The sequence below is a fragment of the Ambystoma mexicanum genome, chromosome 1q (genome assembly GCF_040938575.1).
Source record: "Ambystoma mexicanum isolate Mex_15411 chromosome 1q, UKY_AmexF1_1, whole genome shotgun sequence".
In the NCBI taxonomy this organism is placed as follows: domain Eukaryota; kingdom Metazoa; phylum Chordata; class Amphibia; order Caudata; family Ambystomatidae; genus Ambystoma; species Ambystoma mexicanum.
In genome coordinates, this window is record NC_090922.1 from 61,361,467 (window position 1) to 61,380,239 (window position 18,773).

General features: G+C 48.3%; 1 protein-coding gene across 1 annotated transcript in view; it reads right to left on the reverse strand.

The window, feature by feature from the left end:
• Nucleotides 1-18,022, reverse strand: part of WWP2 (WW domain containing E3 ubiquitin protein ligase 2) — a 1,426,252-nt gene extending 1,408,230 nt beyond the window's left edge. The window contains exon 1 of the mRNA XM_069635514.1: nt 17,942-18,022. The gene's annotated coding sequence lies outside the window, so the exon portion shown is untranslated. The remainder of the gene's footprint in view (nt 1-17,941) is intronic.
• Nucleotides 18,023-18,773: the final 751 nt, after the last annotated feature.

An 18,773-nucleotide genomic window follows, 5' to 3' on the forward strand; every position in this document is an offset into this window, starting at 1 on the left:
GTTCTCTAACCATACTGTACCTGGACTTTTAAGGTTCAACTTGCGACCACGAAACAGGATTTAGATTTAGGGCTTGACATTATGTTAATGTAATAGAATAGGAAAGTGTGGCTAGGATTCTGCACCCACAAGAAACCCACAAGAAACCAACGTTGAGCCAGTCCCTCGTCATTCCTCTTCTGCATATGATAAGAGGCAGGGACTGGCAAAGTTACCTTCAAGCAAGATTGGCCACGTGGTGAAATGCCACCAATGGATGAACTGAAAAGAAAAAGCCTAACAGTGAGGCTTCTTGATGGACACAGAGAAACTATGCCTGTGTTTGGGGCCGCTCGTACTAATGATGACACTGACCGTTTTGCTGATGATGGTCCTGTCCATCAACGGCCATGGTCCCCTAGGACCAAATGGATACTGATCACAATAACAGCTTGTATTGCAATCGCGTTGATACCTGTATTATGGTACTTGGAGAGTGTGCATCCACTTGATAATCTATTGCCAACTGCAAGTGTATCCACTGTGTCTCCACCATACATGCATTTGCATACTCTTCATCCTTGAGACCTCAGACATAGAGGGGGTTATCATAACAACACCCTCTTGATGATAATGAACGCCACACATGCCATTTTGAATAAAGACAGACTGCTGGGTTGGCACATGACTCTGGGACCTGTTACGAATTGGGGGCTGGAAAATATTTGCAGTTCTGATGGAGATCCTTGGCATTGCACCGTTTTGTTGCTGTTACACAAAGTGTCTTCCTGCCATTTGTTCCATGATAGGGGGTAGCTGTGCACAAGTGGTTGGTAAACTAGAACCTAAGACACATATGCCGGGAAAAGTTACTAATGCCTCGGTAATGCAGGATGTCACCATGAAGGAATTCATGGCGATCAATGGTTATGAGGATTGCGATTCAGGATGTTCTGAAGATGATACCTGCTCTTCGAATGATACTAATGTTTGAATAATGCTCTTGGCTTAGGCCAAAAGGAGGGTTTGTGAAAATGTATTTTCTATAATACCGCCTGATAGTAAATGTTGGCCTAAGCACATTCGCATCACACTGTAATATTGCATTGAATGAACCTGAAACAGGCTCACTATGCTGCCATTTGGAGTAGTCCAGCATTTTGATCGCCTCCTGCTTTCAGCTCCATGTTCGGAACTTGTGTTTTCGGCTTCAACAGAGCAAGATGAACTTTGTGCTGCTTTATGATGTTAACTTAGATAAGAATGTTGAAGCTGCTCAGGTGGATTGTTTATCCTGCACTGAAGAACCTTGAAGCTAAACAAAAGCTGTACTAATCAGTAATTTAGATACCATCTGTCCCAACAGTGCTTTCCCCGTTCAAACAGCAAAGTAAAATAATGAATAGCTGAACGTGCTCTTCTACAGAAATTTTTTTTTTCTCTTCTTGGAGCCAACTGACTTTGCAATGATGTTTAAATATGAATTAGTTATGTAGCTAGGTCACGAACCCTAGGTTAAGTATTATATGAAGAGGGGCTGGACGATGTGTCCAAGGCTGTGAAGAATTTGTATAAATGTGTGTACTTGTGGAATGTTCAGTAGTCTCTCATCTCACGGTGTCTGCTTGCACACATTGTGGGGGTGTTGAGAACCAAGTGGCCACTTGCTAATACATACAATTGTAACTTTGACCTTGTGACTGGCGTATTTCTATTATGTGGTAGTAAGCCTTGATATTTTTAATCTTTCCCACTCAGCACTAGAAAATGTCGAGTGATAATTGACTCTTGGCAAGTAGGAAATTCTGTGCTGTCTGCATCTGGAGAAGTGACGGGGCAGTGACCACTGTATGCCTGGCTAGTAGCTTGCAATTTGAAATGTTTCCACTTGGTATGTTGAATGCACCAGTAGCACCTCACATTCCATTAAACTATTTTTGTGCATCATATGGATTAACAAGAGTTAAAAAAAATATATATAATTGGTTCCACAGACAATTCATCAATAAAGAAACAAAGTCGTAATTCACGATGGGGAGATAGAGCTAATTGAAGAACCACCATTGCGGAGATGTTAGTCCAGTCCTGGTTTTATTTTGCAATCTGGGACTTGTGGTTTTGGTTCTTAAATTATAAACCCCAAACTGCAAGCCGCAGAATGCAAAGAAATAAACATGACTAGACAAGCATCACCCGAATGGAATGGGGCATGTTTGCATATATATTTAAGTCAGCTAGAGCTTTGAAGATGTGGTCAAGTATCTTAAATGCAAACTGGGCTCAAATCCCAGCATCACCACTTAACTGAAGTGGGTGACACGGGCAGATTCTTGGATTTCACTGTGCCTCATCGGTAAAAATTCATATGTCGGGTACAGGTTATGTGTTGGGGGACCAGGGAAGGTGTGAATTTTGTGTTGTGGGAAGGTAGAACACCAGGGGTTAGTTATTTGGCTGCCTCGTGTTTAACTATTAAAGACAAGCCAGACACAATAACTTAGCTCTACCCATGAACTGTCCGATTCCCCTGCCTATCCCCTGCCTATCAATACAGATCTGTTCAACAGGTGAGGGGTACACATTTCAAGTTATGAACCAGTCATTTAAGTCACTTGCAACCTCAAATTTTAATACACACAGCACAGCATTTCTTACTAGCCAAGAGTCAACTCTCACTAGCCAATGGGTTGTGGTGAGTGCAAACTTTGAGCCCTGACATACATCTGGAATTAAACACATATAATGTTTAAAACTACAGTATCCAATTCACAGCCACACTACAGATCTACTGAACGAAGATTCTAATGTTATACACAAAAGTACAATGGGCCCGATTCATAGAATAAAATAGCGTTAAAAAACTGGCACTTGCATGCAAAACGCGCGCAAGTGCCCGTTTATTGATTCATGGAACACATTGCCTGTGGCTTACCGGAGACTTGCGCTGAATCCGCGCGGGTCCAACACGTCACTGCGACACCACGAACACCTTGCGCGAGACGCCAATAGAAGGCACATACCGTCTGGTGCAGTCAACTAAAAAGCAGGCAGAACACGTGGAATGGGGAACAAGAAGCATAAATGTGAGCGTTACGTGGCAAGTACCACAGTAAAATACTTGCAACGTCCACACGCGCGCTAACAACACATATTCATGTAATTGAACAGGGTTTTCCGGATGGCGCAAAAAAAGACGTGCTAATCCGGAAAGACGTCCGCCAAGCAAAAGCAGGCATAAGTGTAACCGCGCACTAAAAGCAATGCATAAAAAGGGTGTGCAAAATACCGATGTGCTCTACAGCTACAATGAATGTCCCATTTTTCCCAGTAGTGATCGCGGGACACTGCAGGAGGCGGAGGATAGCCAGGGCATGCATTTTTTTACCCAAGACCAGCCTTTTTGGGATGCCTGATGGGCAGGTCTACGGCAGGTATAGGTTTCCACCTCAATTCATATTAGACCTGGTCATGCAATAGGAAGATGACCTAACCATACCCACCCTGTGCTCCCAAGCACTGAGCCCCTTGGCAAAGGTGCTCAATGTACTGCATTTTTTGGCCACTGGGTCATTTCAGCAGACAACTGCCACTGTCTGGCGCATTTCACAGGCAACGCAGTCACGCTGCCTACACCAGGTGTTGGCAATCATGACTGCACGCCCCTCAGTCCGCAGGTACATATACATGCCCAGAACACCCATAGAAAGGCAGGCCGTGGTCCAGGACGTTTACAGGGTGGCGCACTTCCCTAAAGTGCTTGGTGCCATTGATTGCACCCTTGTGGCCGTACATCCACCTAGGGCCACAGAGCACATCTATCGCAATCGCAAGCATTGGCATTCCATCAATGTGCAGGTTGTATGTGATGCCAAGGGAATCATCAGCTCCATATATGCCAATGATCCGGGGTTCACCCATGATAGTTTCATATTCAGAATGTCACCCCTAAAGCGGGCCCTGGAAGCTGGGAGGCATGGCAACACATGGCTCATTGGTGAGTACAAATGGCCCTGCAAATGCATGCATGTCTCACACAGACAAAACCACACCACTGGCAACCCATCTCACCTCTACAGGGGACAGTGCCTACCCTCTGAGCACCTACATGATGACGCCAATACGTAACCCCACCACCCCAGGTAAGATACAACGCAGTCCATATTGCAACTAGGGGCAAAGTGGACCGCACATTTGGAGTGCTAAAGTCATGCTTCCGCTCCCTTGACCACTCTGGTGGTGAGCTACTATATGCGCCACCAGTAATGTGCAGGATCATTGTGGCAGCGTGTGTCCTGCACAACGTTGCAACACGGCGTGGCGTACCAGTGGACATGGTGGTGCCCCCACATCCCCAACCACATTCACGGTGGCTGTGCATGGGAGGGGAAAGGGCACGTGGTGAGGCTGCCCGTACTCAGCTTGTGGCACAATTTTTCACCTCAAATCCAACCCCTCCGAGTCACACAGCCCTGGCAAATTCCAGGTGACAATCGATGATGACAAAGGGACAATCATCTGTCCCAACCTTAACACCCTGAGAATGCGTCCTCGGAAGTGCTACACTGTGTGCATCCCTTAGTACTAAAAGTATCTCAATCTAGTGTGCACAAAAGGAACACATGGAAGATGGAGTATGCCACAAACACCATGACAAAGTACACATCTAAGTGCCGGTATGTCACCTAAAGCCTCCCACACTTGTCACCTGCTTGACACAATTTCCAAACAGAGAAATAAATGGCCAACACATAACACTACTGTCACAAAGGATGCAACGATCAACCTAAAAAGTCCAGCAATAACTCACTCATCAATATATTCATGTACACAGGAACATCAATTGGCCAGCACAACAAACCAGAAACACAGGATCCAAGAGTTAATCTGTCTGACCATACCCAAATGCACGTGTGCCTCAATGTGTCGTGACTTGCACATGCCACCCTTCTAAATTTCACCCTTCTAAATTTGTGTGGCACTGCTAACCGAAAGGGGCCCAGGTAAGCGCATATAGCATGAAGGCTAACAACAATGGAGACAGTCAAGGCAATACATGAAGATGGAACATGAACAAAGGATGCATCTCAATGTGCAAACAAAAAGTGATGCCAACCGTGCACTGGACAAACAGGTCGGACTTGAGACTGCCCACAGATAGAATGGAAGCCCAATGCCACTGTGTAAGTTACTTTCACACGCTGCACTTCTAGCAAGCCCATGGAAAGGGCCCATGGAAAGGGGAAGCAGGAGTGGCATATGTGTCTGGACCCAAGGCACAAACACCAACACCAACACGAGACAAGCCTCTATGGGTCCAGCTGGAACCTACAGTGGATGCCCTTGGCTGCCACACAAAGCAACACACTGTCACATAAATGCACAATAGACAAAAATCGAATAAAAAAAAATAATCTAAAATGCCCATAGAGGACTGGGTTGGGGGAGGCAGGAGGTGCAGGGTGCACGTCAACACCCACATGCGTGGATGTTAAAAAATAACCCTCCATGGGTTAATGGGATGCACAGCTATGATGGAGTGGGAGACCTGTCGCTGCTGTTGCCACCCTCCTGGTGCTGCATCAGAATGTGGTACTGGAAAGGGAGGATAACCACGTGTAGCCGTGGTCTGCTCCTCCAGGGCAGCGGCCATGCGGGACTGAGATGCTTGCATCTGCAACATGATGGGCCGGAGGTCTCCATGCATCACCTCACGGTATGCACGCAGTTCCTCCGTGATGGTTTGAGTCATCAGTTGCATCTACTGTTCAGACCGTCTACTGGTGGATGCCTCGAGTGCAGTCAGTGTAACCCTGAGGGACCTATACTCTGACCTCAGGGCTTCCCTGTTGGCCCGACCCTCTGCAGCCAAGGATGCACACAGAGCCCTCAGTTCTGCCCGTTGGCTCTTATTGCTAGCCACCATGTTCAGCCTCTGTGAGCGGCATGTGGACCGCAAAGCCTGCTGCTGGTGCTCCACCTGTCTTGCTGGAGGTATCATGGAATTGGCCACCCTATCCATGCCCCGAGCCAACATCTCATGTGAAGCAGCCTGTTGTGCAACACCATACATGGACTGCTCCCACACAGTATCGCCAGCTAACACACGGCCACTGCGTTGGCGGACCGCACGGCTGCCTAGGCCAAGGGTACCTGGCCCTTGATGTGATGACGCCATCTGTGGCTGCAGGACTGCATCCCTCCCTTGATCAGCTGCCCCAGGACCAGGAGTCAATACTGTGGAGCGTGACCCTGCAACTGTAACCACCACAGACGGACGTCCCGACACTGACTGGCCCTGCGAGGGGTCTCCCCCCCCCCCCACCAGACGTTTGGGATGCAACAGCACCCACAGTCGAAGCACTCACCTGCGACACCACAGAGTTATCCATATCTGATTCATCACCAGAGCCTAAGGCTTCCTCGGAGGCGAACTCAGACTGAGTCTGGGCCAGGATGGCCTGTAGCACCAGTGGAACTTTATGGGCTACCACACCATGTCCTCCACTGATGGTTGGTCGTGGCTCAGTATCCTGTTCCTCCTCCACCTCCACCTCCTCCTACACCTCCTCCTCTGCATCCAGTGCCTCATCACCTGCACATGGACAGAAAAATAAATGAAGAGCCATGTAAATACCATAGCCCATACACATAGGCATCACAATGTCATCATGCAACACATCAACCTGCCATGTCACAAACTCCTGCACCTACGCAGTGTCAATGCAAGTGAAGGGTAGCATGAAAGCAGCCATGGACCTGTGTGGAAGAGCTAAATACAACCTGTAGTGCATGGTGCATAGCACCTGCTACACACATGAGCACCTGACTGGCATAGTGCATCCACCAACATCACAGATGCAAACACACATATGCCACGTACCATAGCCATGCCTTATCTGTAATACTGCATGAGATGAAACTTGCTGACTACTGTCCCAGAGCCATGTACAATGGATGTGACATGACATGTAATTCACAAACTCAATACACACAAGTGTAACACGGTGAAACAATGCAAGGGTGGTGGAATAGAGTGAAGCCAGACACACCCATCCCCTGAGACCAGCTCACATTGACATCACGCAAGTAAATAAGCATGGTGAAGGTGGGACCTGGGGTTGGAAGTGGGAGTGGTGGGAGTGGGCAGTGCAGTACATGGGAATGGCTTACCAATTAAATACAACTACATTATCATCAATGAAAATGTGGCGGGCTGGTGGAAGTGTATGTGCAGACATCAGGTGTCAATAGCTGCTAGAGGGTTGTAGGGATACAGTAAACACCCACCGAGTGTGCAGTATGCAGGGAGGCAGTGCATGGGTGCAACTTGTGGCTCAGAGGCCGGTGTCGGAGATCATAGTGTGGGCAGGTGACTAGTGCATTCTCTCAGTCATCCAGGACTCCAGCAGGGGAGAGGAGGGAGATAAAGCAGAACACATGAGGAAGGATCATAAGTGCCCCCAGGCCCAGAGAAGGTTCACCTCCAGTGCCATTGAGGCAGGGAGGCTGTAACAGAGGGAGGCCCCAGCCGGAAATAGACATTAACCACCAACTAATTGCTCTGAGAAGTAACTGACCCTGAGGGAGTAGGAAAGGGATGATCAAATACCATGAGAAGGAAGCAAATTGGGAAGATGGAGTTGAAGGAACTGCGGCACCAAGACCCATAAGGCCCTGTGTACAATGCAGAGCAATTCAAAATGAACAGTCATAGCCACTGGGAGCCAGTGCCATCATCACAGTCCTAGGGAGACACAATACCTGGCACCAAGACAAAAGGACACTCCCCACTGTCCAGGTCAGGATGAGTTGCAAAGGGAAGAGAGTAGAGGCACAGAAATCTTGGCATAGGCCGTTGCAGTACCCCACAATGGGTCTGACCAGTCGTCTGGAGACAGTGAGCTAGTGGGGGAATGAGAGGAAAAGAGGAATCCCCCTGAAGAGGTCCAGCTGGCAGGGTGGAGTGCAAGATTGTCACAGGCTATCCGCCATCACAGGTTGGAGCAGGAAGAGGGCCAAGAGAGCCTGGGCAGAGTGACATGGAAGGAGTGAGCAGGTGTGGTGATGGGGTTTGTCATGGTGTGCAGCACATTGTGTGTATGCAGTCTGCAGGTCAAGAAGCACGTGTCAGTCCACTATGACATGGTTCACCCATTGCAGTCATGCAAATGCAGCCAGAACTGCCAGGCAACCAACACACTTCATCCAAGCAACATAAACATGACCAGGACACACGCACATCACCACTTACCAGACATTCCCCCTCATAAATTGGCAGGTCTCCCACGCCTTTTATCTGCTCCACATCAATCATAGCACTGATGATCTCCTCCTGTGGAGTGAGTTCTTCGTCCTTTCGTGGTGACCCACCTCCAGTCACCAGAGTAGAGGTGTAGTTGGCACCCATCTTACCTTTGGCTTGGCACCGGAGATCATACCAACGCTTCATTGCGTCAGTAGCTGAACGCCTCTCATGGGTCTAGGCGTTAAGGTCAGCGACACACTGCCAGTGGGCCATACGCTGGGCAGGCCTATGTGTGCTCCATGTCCGCACAAGCATGTCATGTTTGTGTACCTGCACGCAGTCCACGAGGACCTGGAGCTCATCACTAAAGCTCCTCTTCCTCGACATGCAGGTCTCCTGTGCCGTGCCTTGGGACTGAGTCTGTTTGCCTACTGCACGCTTTGCCTTCTTACGAGGCTGTGCAAACCCCGAGTGGCTGGGACCACTTGGGTCAGTAGGGGCTGGAGCACTGGTGGCCTGGGCTGTGGCATCACACACTGATGGTGTGACTGTAGGTGCCCTTGCAGGTACCTGGGTGCCGGTGCCATGATGCTGCACAGCATGTCCCTTCCCCTTCGATGCACGGATAGCATCTGCTCCTGCGTCTCCGTGGACCGGGGCGGGGAGCACCACAGGCATGGTTGGGTGACCTGGAGGCTGGGTGGTGGTTGCTAAAGCTGTCCCTGCAGCTTCCTGACCCTGTTGGGTGGGGGGCTTGGCTCTCCCTGCACGGGTCCGGACACCTCCACCACCTCGCACACCTTGGGCGCCCCCGCCACCCCAGCCATCTTTGCCTCCCTTCCCACTAGTTGCCCTTCCAATCATGACACAGATGGGTTGGTGCAATGGGAGGTGCAGCTATCGATTGTCCTGGGCAATTTGAGTGAGGGGGCAGTGTACGTGATGTCAAACGTACCAGTGTGCCCCAGCAAGACTCAATGTAACCCCTGGGAGAAAAAATAAATGGGGTGCGTAACTCACAGGCTCCCCAAATATGAAAAAAGTGTACGTGACCCCTCGGCAGCCCAGGTGTAAAGAAAAAACCTAACGCAGTACGCTGTGGCACCCAGCAACACAAAAAATACATACGCGAAGGACACGTAAGCTACAGTGATGTTAAAGAAGGGGTTACGTGACACACAGGGGCACCCACAGATTGCAAAATGCGTACGCAACTCATCGTCAGCCTCAAAAGTACACGCGTGTGTGAGCGGAGGCAATCCCCCACCAAAAGAAGAGGCTTGCACGCAGTGAAGAGATTGCGTGGAAACGAAGTCCACACGTCCGTCTGCTATAACTCGGCAAGCGTGTGATGCTCTCCTACGCACTACTTTATCCCGATCCTGCACACCACGCCCAATGTTCAGTGCATGTCACGTAAGTTACACGCTTAGGGCCTTTCCTCTGATTTCACGCTAACGTGCTGTTTCCGCATGTGCAGAGTCACTCTGTTTCCAGCTGGCCACGTGCGTGACACGGAAGACCCACGCTCCTGCCTACCAGAGAATTTACCTGCCTCCAAGTGCCCGGAGCTGCCTCCTACGAGCCATCTGCTGCTGCCTGCCCACTTTGTGTGCCTGCTGCCCACGTGTCCTGCAATTTGGTGCCTGCTGTACAGCCATTTCCAGAGCTCCTGTCACTGTGAGCATATCTGCTGATCCCGAAGACTCCCGACGTGCCATACCACTGCTCCACAGCCCAGCCGCAGGACCACCTGCCCACCCGCACCAGCCTCGGGGGTTGCCATGTCTGACCCAACATCACCTGAGGCAAGTTGCAACCCCCTCGGCAGCGAGGCAGAGGGCGGTCAGCTTCTCAGCCAGGGAAGTTGGGATCCTGGTGGAGCAAGTCCTGGGGCATTAGGATGCCTTCTTCCACGGACCATCGCAAGTCAGCAAGGAAGGACAGAGGGAGAAAGATCTGAGTGGACATTGTGGGTGCCAAGAACACGGAGGGGGTGGCACCCTGCGACTACACACATGTCCACAAGCGCTGGGAGGACTTCAAGGCCAGGATCATCAACAAGGCCCGGCGCTTCCTCAAGGCTGGTGAGAACCAAGGGAGGCGCCAGGGCCGGTTGACCACCGACAACTATCGGGTCCTGGAGAGGTTCTGCCCAGCGCTGTACGCCCAGGTCATGGAGATGGATCTCCGTCTGGAGTCGACTGGTAAGTGTTCATGTGTTCTTGGACACCATGGTGTATGTTGATGTATGGTCGGAGTGTGCACCTTTGCCTCGTGTCTGGCATGCCTCTTGTACAGACGTATGTGTACATGTCCCAGGCAGTGCTGCATGCGAGTCCATTCAGACATGCGTGACAGCAATAGTCTTTGGGTTGCAATGCGTGATGCGCGCAGGCATGTAGCGACCTGCACATGTCTGCATGCATGTGTCTGTACTGTGGCATGTGAATGGTGTTACACATGTGTGCTTTCAGCAACATCATGGGCATGCATGGTGTACATTTGCATGTGTCAGGGAAGTGAGTGTGTGAATGACAACACTCATGGATGTATGACACATGAGCATTTAAATGTGTGATTGACTCATGCTGCCAAGTTGTCCTCAAGTGCACTCTGACGTATGACTGTCCGGTGGTGAGTGAATGAGATGGGTTTGTCCCATGATGCATGTGAGGTGTATCCACAAATATGATGTGCTGACAGTGTCTTGTACATGGATGTGATTGTCTGTTGCGCATGGCGTTCATGAATGTGCATGTGTGTTAATTGCACTGGCCTGTGTGTTGTGGAGGATGATGATGGTTGTGACGTTTAACTGTGCCACTCATGTACATTTGCTTTGTGACAACCATACATATGTTCAGTACCCTGATGCTTGTGTTCAATGTCTCCCTATCCACAGCGACGATGGAGGAAGAGGGCGGAGAAGGCGCTGTGGAGCAAGGCAGCAGGGATGCCTCCACCAGGCACAGACGAAAGGCCCAGTCGTCCTCCCTGGTGCTGTCATCTTCCGAGATCGAGGAGGCTGGTACTGCGTCAGAGTCAACGGCCGCAGCTGCTAAGGGTAGGTCCAAGAGGGCGAAGGTGGTGGAGGACTCCTCGGCAGTGGGAGGCACAGATGGGCCCGCACAGGGGCAAGGCACTGCGGAAGACGGTGGGGAGGCATCCAGGTTAGCCGGGGAGGAGGCCACATCAGCCCAGTCCATGGGGCCCGGCGGGGTGATGACATAGGTGTGACTGATGCAGTCCAGACTCAGGGGCCGGAGGCAGCGCAGGCCGCCGTGGAGGTGCCTGTGCTTATTCCTGCCCCTGGGCCTGCGACTGCATCAGTATGCACCTACAGGCATGCCTCAGGCTGGACCCATCCGCAGGTGGCGAATTTATCCACGCAAAAGGATACACCAATACTTGCAGATGAAGCCTTTCCAAACCGGGTGGAACCTTTGCTAGCCGGTATCACCAAGCGTACAGGCAACATTCGTGATGAGGTGCAGGCTTCCAATCGGGGGCTTGCACGTCATCACAATGAGGTCTGTCATCTCTTGCACTGGCTAGCACAGGTCCTGGTCTCGCAATGGGTCCGTGGGCTGGCTACTTATGTGACCCCCTCCTTGTCTTCCTCCTCTGTGCGCCAGTCGTCCTCCCTGCCGTCTTCCGACCCAGATACCACCAGGGCCCCCTGTCTATCTGTCCCAACCTCGGTGGCCAGTCTGGTGGAGATCACATCCCTGCCACAGTCAGGAGCCGAGGTGGAATCAGCAGATGTGGTCACCACAGCAACAGGAGCTATGGCAATGGAGGAAGAGCAGGCACCAAGTAGAAGGGCACGTGCATTACAGCCCCAAGGGTTGTCATCATCCCGGAGGCTATCCTTGATGCACAGGCAGCGGGCATATTGGCAGTAGGAGGCGACAGGACTCGGGCCTTTCAACAGCAGAGGGGCAGGTATCGGCCATCAGGCAGGAGGCAAACGTGGACCTTACAACAAGGATGTCTTCTGTGTTGGAGCGTTTGGGCCAGCAGATCGGGGCAGACCGGCAGCGGGCATAGGAGGTATGACTCACCATGGCCAGTGCGGAAAAATCACTCCATCGGGCATTGAGGCGGGCAGAGGTCCTCGAGGAGACTTGCAGGGAGTTTGAGAGGAGCATGGTGGAGTCCCTGCAAGCCCTCGAGGGGGAAGCAGAGGCCCGCCTAGTGGAAGTGGACGCAGTGTTCGATGATGCCCTGGTAAAGACTATGAGGGAGCAGGGTGAGGAGAAGGACTAGCCCACTGCCATTGTATATAGTTCTTTAGGTGTAGGTTTCATATATTTTGCTCCACATTTTGTACATAGTTCTTTTTTAATGGTATTTTTTAGGATTTTAAGACATGTTTTGGGACAATGGACCCAGGTTGTTTGTAAATAGTTGGATTTTTACGGGATCATTTTTAGTTCACCATGGAGGAATGGTTTTCTTTTCATTTGTGTTTTTATTTGGATTTACATTAATGGAAATGGACCGCATGTTTCAGTTTTGCGGGTGGAATGGTCGCATGGGTATTCAGCGCGTACCCGGACTCACCCCAGCCACGTCGCATGGAAACGTATTGTGTACCCCGGACAAGTTGCGTGGAAACTAGGCACGCTCCCTGTCTGCAACGGATTTTCACGCGATTCGCCTGGGAGGTCGGGGGGGTGTGTATGCTGGACCTGGGATGACGCGGGGGCTTGCGCCATGTTGGGCAATTCGCTGGCTTTTTGCTGTGCGTGGGGGCGTGTTCGGGGGGTTACTGGTGCATACGCGTGCCGCGCAATTGTTTATTTGCGCCACGGCTGTCGCTCACGTGGTCCATGCTCCTTCTCGGCGCATGGCGCTTGCGCCTACCCTGCGCTTAATTCTATGAATCAGGCCGCCCAATGTTGGAGGAGTGGCTGCCAACACAAAGCGAAGACATGCAAAGGCCACTTGCCAAACACAAGCATGTGAGAATCAGTTCATGGCAGACCAAGCCATGAGACAGCCAGGTGGATCCAAACTCATGTTAATGGAAATGCAGCTAAGAACGGTTTTGGAGTCCATAGGTCATTGCTTGGTGGAGTACCTAAGAGAGCCCTAGAGTAGAAGGCAGATTCGACACCAACAGAACAGGTTAGTGAAAATAAAGTGGGTGAACCACATGTCCGCAGGAAACCCCATTCAATAATCCACCCCAGTATCCCCCCTTCACTGCCCCATTCACTGTCCTCCGAGAACCCACCTTACTACCCCAGTAAAAAACCTCCACCTAGCTTCTTCACTATTCACTCTTAAACTTGAGGAGAACCATCTCCGGTTCCGGAAGCACCTCAAGACCTTCCTCTTTGCTTCTGCATTCTCTCCTCCTCTGCCCTGCTGATCTGTTCTGTCTCGGCAATGTGCACCTGGTAACCCTCTGACATTCTGGCCCAGGTACCTGCTCACCCTGCCACCCACCTGCACTGCCTCCTGGCAATCCCTTGCAATGGGGTCTGTATCTGTAACCCCACAGTCCCCCCACCTGCTTTTCTGCACTTACCTGGCACACCCTGTCTGCTGCCTTATACCTACCACTTGCCACTTGCTGGCTGCAATACCACCGTTTGTTGCTCTTATTTATTTAGGTGTTATTTTCTCCTTGCTCAGCACTTTTCCTTCTCCCCGCCCCGCATGCAATATCCCCTTCTTTCTCTCCCATGCACGTTCTCAATGTTACTGGGCCTAGTAAGATCATTGTTTTTGTTCTCCTTTGTTCCCCTCTCTTGCCTTGTTGTGCTCTGAAACACTGGTGTACGAGCGTGATACAAATAAAATATCAACATCACCAAAGGATCACACAGAGTGCACGTGAATCCTTTCCCCAAACTCCACGAATTACACCTATCAAACCAATGGAATAATCATCACTACCTCCCCCAATATTCCCCCATTCCTTCCACAAATCCTCACTCGCCCAGAAATCTCATAGCTGTCCCAGACTCGAAGGTTTTGCCCGCAATAAAACACCGTACCTTCCACTCTGTAAAAGTGTCAAAAGAATCACGAGCAGAGCATGCTGATTAACATGGTCGTCAGTTACTGAAGGGATGCTCCTTTAAGCTGTAAAGCGAGGATTTCAGCTGAGTAAAGTGACTTTTCAGGGCTCTGCTTCTGCCAAACAGTCACAGAGCTTTGACCGCCTAATGTCTGCAGATTTCGCAGCCCTTAAGTAAATAGCCTTACTGCCTTATCTCCAACAAAAAAAAAGCAATTTCAGGGGCAAAATGTATTGGTGGGGCTGGGTTTAAAAAAGTATGCTTATATATTAATATATTATATCCAGTTAAGACTTTTTGAATCTATAACCTGAACCAGAACTAGAAATCCTTAAAACGTCATAAACTCTAAAATGTGCTTCATACAGTACCACATTGTTGTCAAATGTTATATTAACGTGACATCAGTTTCTCCAAAGTAACACTCCCACTGTTTCAACACAGTCTCCTAATGCCAAAGCCTTGGCATACTACAGTAAAAACGTTCTCCTCATTAATGCAGGCTAACACATTCAAGCATTAAATGCTTTACTGTTTCTAAAACTAGATCACCACACAATCTAAACAATCTTGAGTCTCTGCTCAAACCTTTTCTCACTCCCATAACCTCCAGAGTGTTAACAAGATTAAATTGATTATGTATTCGCATGCAATCCAGTTGTAGGGATTCTTACGCAAGTAAAGCGCAGGTTTCCTGCTTATTTGATACTGCAATAGATACTGATGGCTTAACGATTTACTAGCCAAATCAGTCATAGTCTGTTCTGTATCTAAAGCAGAGACATGCTTTTTTTAATGTATTTAAATTGAGTAAGCAAAATACTAGTGGGATCAATGGAACACCACCTGTTAGCTTTACTGACTTGTAAACTCAAACAAGTGTTACTAAGACAGGAAATCTATTATTCGAAGCTAAATTAGAAGGTGAATTCACCAATTTCTAAAATAAATTCTGCCACCGTAGCTTGATTAGACAGACTAAATATGGCATTCAGCCCAAACTACGCATACAAATATTCTATTTGCATGCTACTAGGGCTTTTAGTGATAGTTTTGAGGCACTTGCTTTCAGGTTTCCCCGATATTAGTGGCAAGTCTAAAGTCACATACTTATGCACCATATTAATACAGGCCGTATTTTCGCCTTGTAATCCTTAATAAGGGAGTTAAGTGAAAAACCACCATGCTTCCTGGAAAAAGTCATTATTGTACCAAGCTGCTGTAGGAGTTCAATTTCTATTTTGTCCAACTGAGATTGCGAAGTTAGCTTATCTACGGTGACCCCCAAAAAAGCATACTGTTTGACAACATCAAGAGCTTGACGTCCGATCTTACAGGAAAACGTCTTCTTTAGTTTGACTTTGCCAGGATTAAACACCATGATCTTAGTTTTAATTATGCTAATGGGGAGTCCATTTTTGCTATAATAGCAGCTTAATTTATTGAGCCGTTGAAGACCTTTGGGTGCACAGTCTAAAAGGACTAAATCGTCTGCATACCCAAGCCACTGAATTCACAAGGCTACCAGTCTAGGGGGATAAAGATCAGTTGTGCACAATTCATTAAATAGATCAGCAAGAAAAAGATTGAACAAAATAGGGGCGAGATTGCACTGCTGCTTAAGCCCATCATAGGTTTGAGTGGAGTTGGTCAATTCGGCTGAAATAGACAGTTTCACTTTAACACTTGTGTCAGTGTGTAGAGCAATTAATAAACACAAGTGTGTATTAAGTTTTTAAAATAAGAAAACATATAAATAAGAAAATATATTTATATATAACATTTTAATGAACTACAAGATCTCCAAGAGTGTGGACTATTTGAGTTACATAACAACAGAAACACAGACAATATAATAATGAAATAATTTCAAAAAACAAAACATGTACAATGACAAAACATATATAAAGTGCAAATAGTAGCAGCAAGACATTCTCCTAAGTGCTGTGTGCTAAACATCCAATGAAAATACACAAATCATATCCTAAAAACGAAATATCCTAGCCAAATAAGCCATAAATCAGCTAAGTATCCTGACCTAATGAGCCAAGAGTCTACTAGAAGAGACAATTCTCTCAATCTATTGTTATTCTGGGCTCCAAAAAAAAGAGCGCATAAAAAAGGGACACTAGAAAGTCACCACCCTTTTTTTCTAATTTCAACACATCTGATGTCCTAATACAGACAATGTTTTACTAAGCACTGGCTCCCTGAATGAGAGTTCCAGGAGAGGATCCCTGGATATGAATCATTCAGCAGTAAATATCAGCAAATTCATTTGCAAGAGAAAGTGAGGTGGACAGAAACATGTTTTGTACTCGTCCTCCGGTCATGCCCATCAATTCAATCAAGCATAGTCCACCCATGGAGTGACCGAATTAAATAACAGGGTGCCTTTCGTGAATGGGCCAGTCTCAGAACTAATGCAGTCTCTATATTACTCTTACATATTGCTAGCTACAGGCAATTGATGTGGGATCCCTTGTGGAACCGGCGAGTGAACGCGCTCACACAGCGATTTGGATGGTAAAGACAGGTGTGCCAAGCACTAATCATTTGAAGCAGACCAACAAGTATTCTCTGGTTATTCAATTTTTGCCACAAGAGCTTCCGCTGTACAGTGTCTGAAAATACATCATGCACTGAGGAGCCAAGTATACAAGTGTTTACAACTGGGTTCATTGTTAAGTCCACATAACTGTGTTTGCTTCATCTACATTTATTGATGCGGGTGTTTCAATTTGTCAAGAAAGCCGCTGATACTGAACACACATTATCATCTGGATGCCTATTAAAGGGTAACTCAAAAGTACAATGCAGTACACACTTCAGCCGAGTGATACATTAATAAAAGTTATTACAAAAAGGTAAATAAAACGGAACTTTGCTGATTTCTGACTCTAATGCAACTGTCCTTACTGTGCGGGTCACATTTAGCAGTTTGTCCTTTTCGTGACGTGGAACTATACAAATGATACACATTTTTGAAATGCGAGCCATGGGGACGTGGGCAACGCCAAGTGACGCTCGAGCCCACTACGAAAAGTTGGCATCTACTGTCTCATACCCCGAACAACAAAGAAACCCACATTACTACTAGCACTTTCTATAGATAAGGCACCTTACTTACTGGCCCTCTTAATAAAGCAGTTTTTGGCCAGAATTAGAGGGCATGTATGTTTTCACAGCCCTAATTATGTTAGCAAAGTCTACCGAAGGCAAGGCAACGTGCTAGTTTTGGTTCGAAAGTGGGAGGAACATTTTCAACGGGCACACTTCTGCATGACTGCTGTTACAATCACACCTATGTACCAGAAAACGCTCTGCCCCGTGTTACCGGCCTCAAGGTCAGTGTTTAATATAAACTGCCGAAATTTAATCAGTCTACATATCCCTTAAAAACCAAACGTATTAACTGGTTATACTAATTTCACAGAAAACGAGAAGGTAGTAAAACTACCTAGATGCTAGCGTTTCCTACGTCCGATTATTGGAACAATGTCCGCGAGGAGGTGCATTAACCAGCTAAGTTATCTCACTTCATGGACACCACAATAACTCGCCAGAAACCCCATTTATTTGCTCATAGTGCCATGCACCCCCCTAACGTCATGCTAAGATACTAGTTCCATATACACCTCTAACTCTCTAGGTTTCCATTTGATCCCGTTTTATTTACCTCACAGAGTTCTGCAGCTCCGCTTCCTCTTCCGCCTCCTGACAAAAACGGTCATGTGACCTGGCTTGTACATCACATGACTCGGAGAAGAGGTGTGTAACTTGGGTAGTGTCTAGTTCCCATCTGAGAAACGGACCATAGCAATGACCGCCTGCTCTTCTTCACGTGACTTCCAACGTCATCATTGTAATTTTCCGGAGCAATTTTAGTGAGCAGAAAGGTTCTGGCTGCCGCTGCCAAGTGCAACCTGAATCTGGGTGCCTTTGGCTTGCAGTTGCAGCGGCTAAGAGGGGCATTTTAATACCAGATGGAACCGAGCTGGAACTCGGGGAGGCGTTGGCTGGCAGGTTGTAAGAGCAGCAGGAATCGTGGCAAGGCTTCGGCTGCCGGTACAAATGCAACCAAAATCTGCGTGCTTTTGGTTTGTAGCGGTTACGGTGGGCATTTTCTTCGGCATACCTGGAACGTTTCTGGAAGAACCCCAATGGAGCGTCCCACCTGGTCTTGTCCCTCGTCGTGATTTTCTGAAGGCTCCGGCTACAAGAGAGCAGCAATCTGTGTGCTCTTGGCTGGTTGAGAATACAATTTGCATTTTCTTCGGGGTGCCGTGAACGTTCCTGCAAGTCACCAGATTGAGATGGGGAGAGCGGAAAATTACATTTACTTTAAAAATCATGTACAGCTATTCAACGTGAAAGGTATGGAGGGCTAAGAACAGGGACAGTGGATGGTGGTGTTTAACTGATCAAAGGAGACTAATGGAGTAATTTAATGTTTGATGAGGGTGTGTTTAGGATGAGTGGCTTCAGAGGGGGTCAGCTGGGGCTATCTG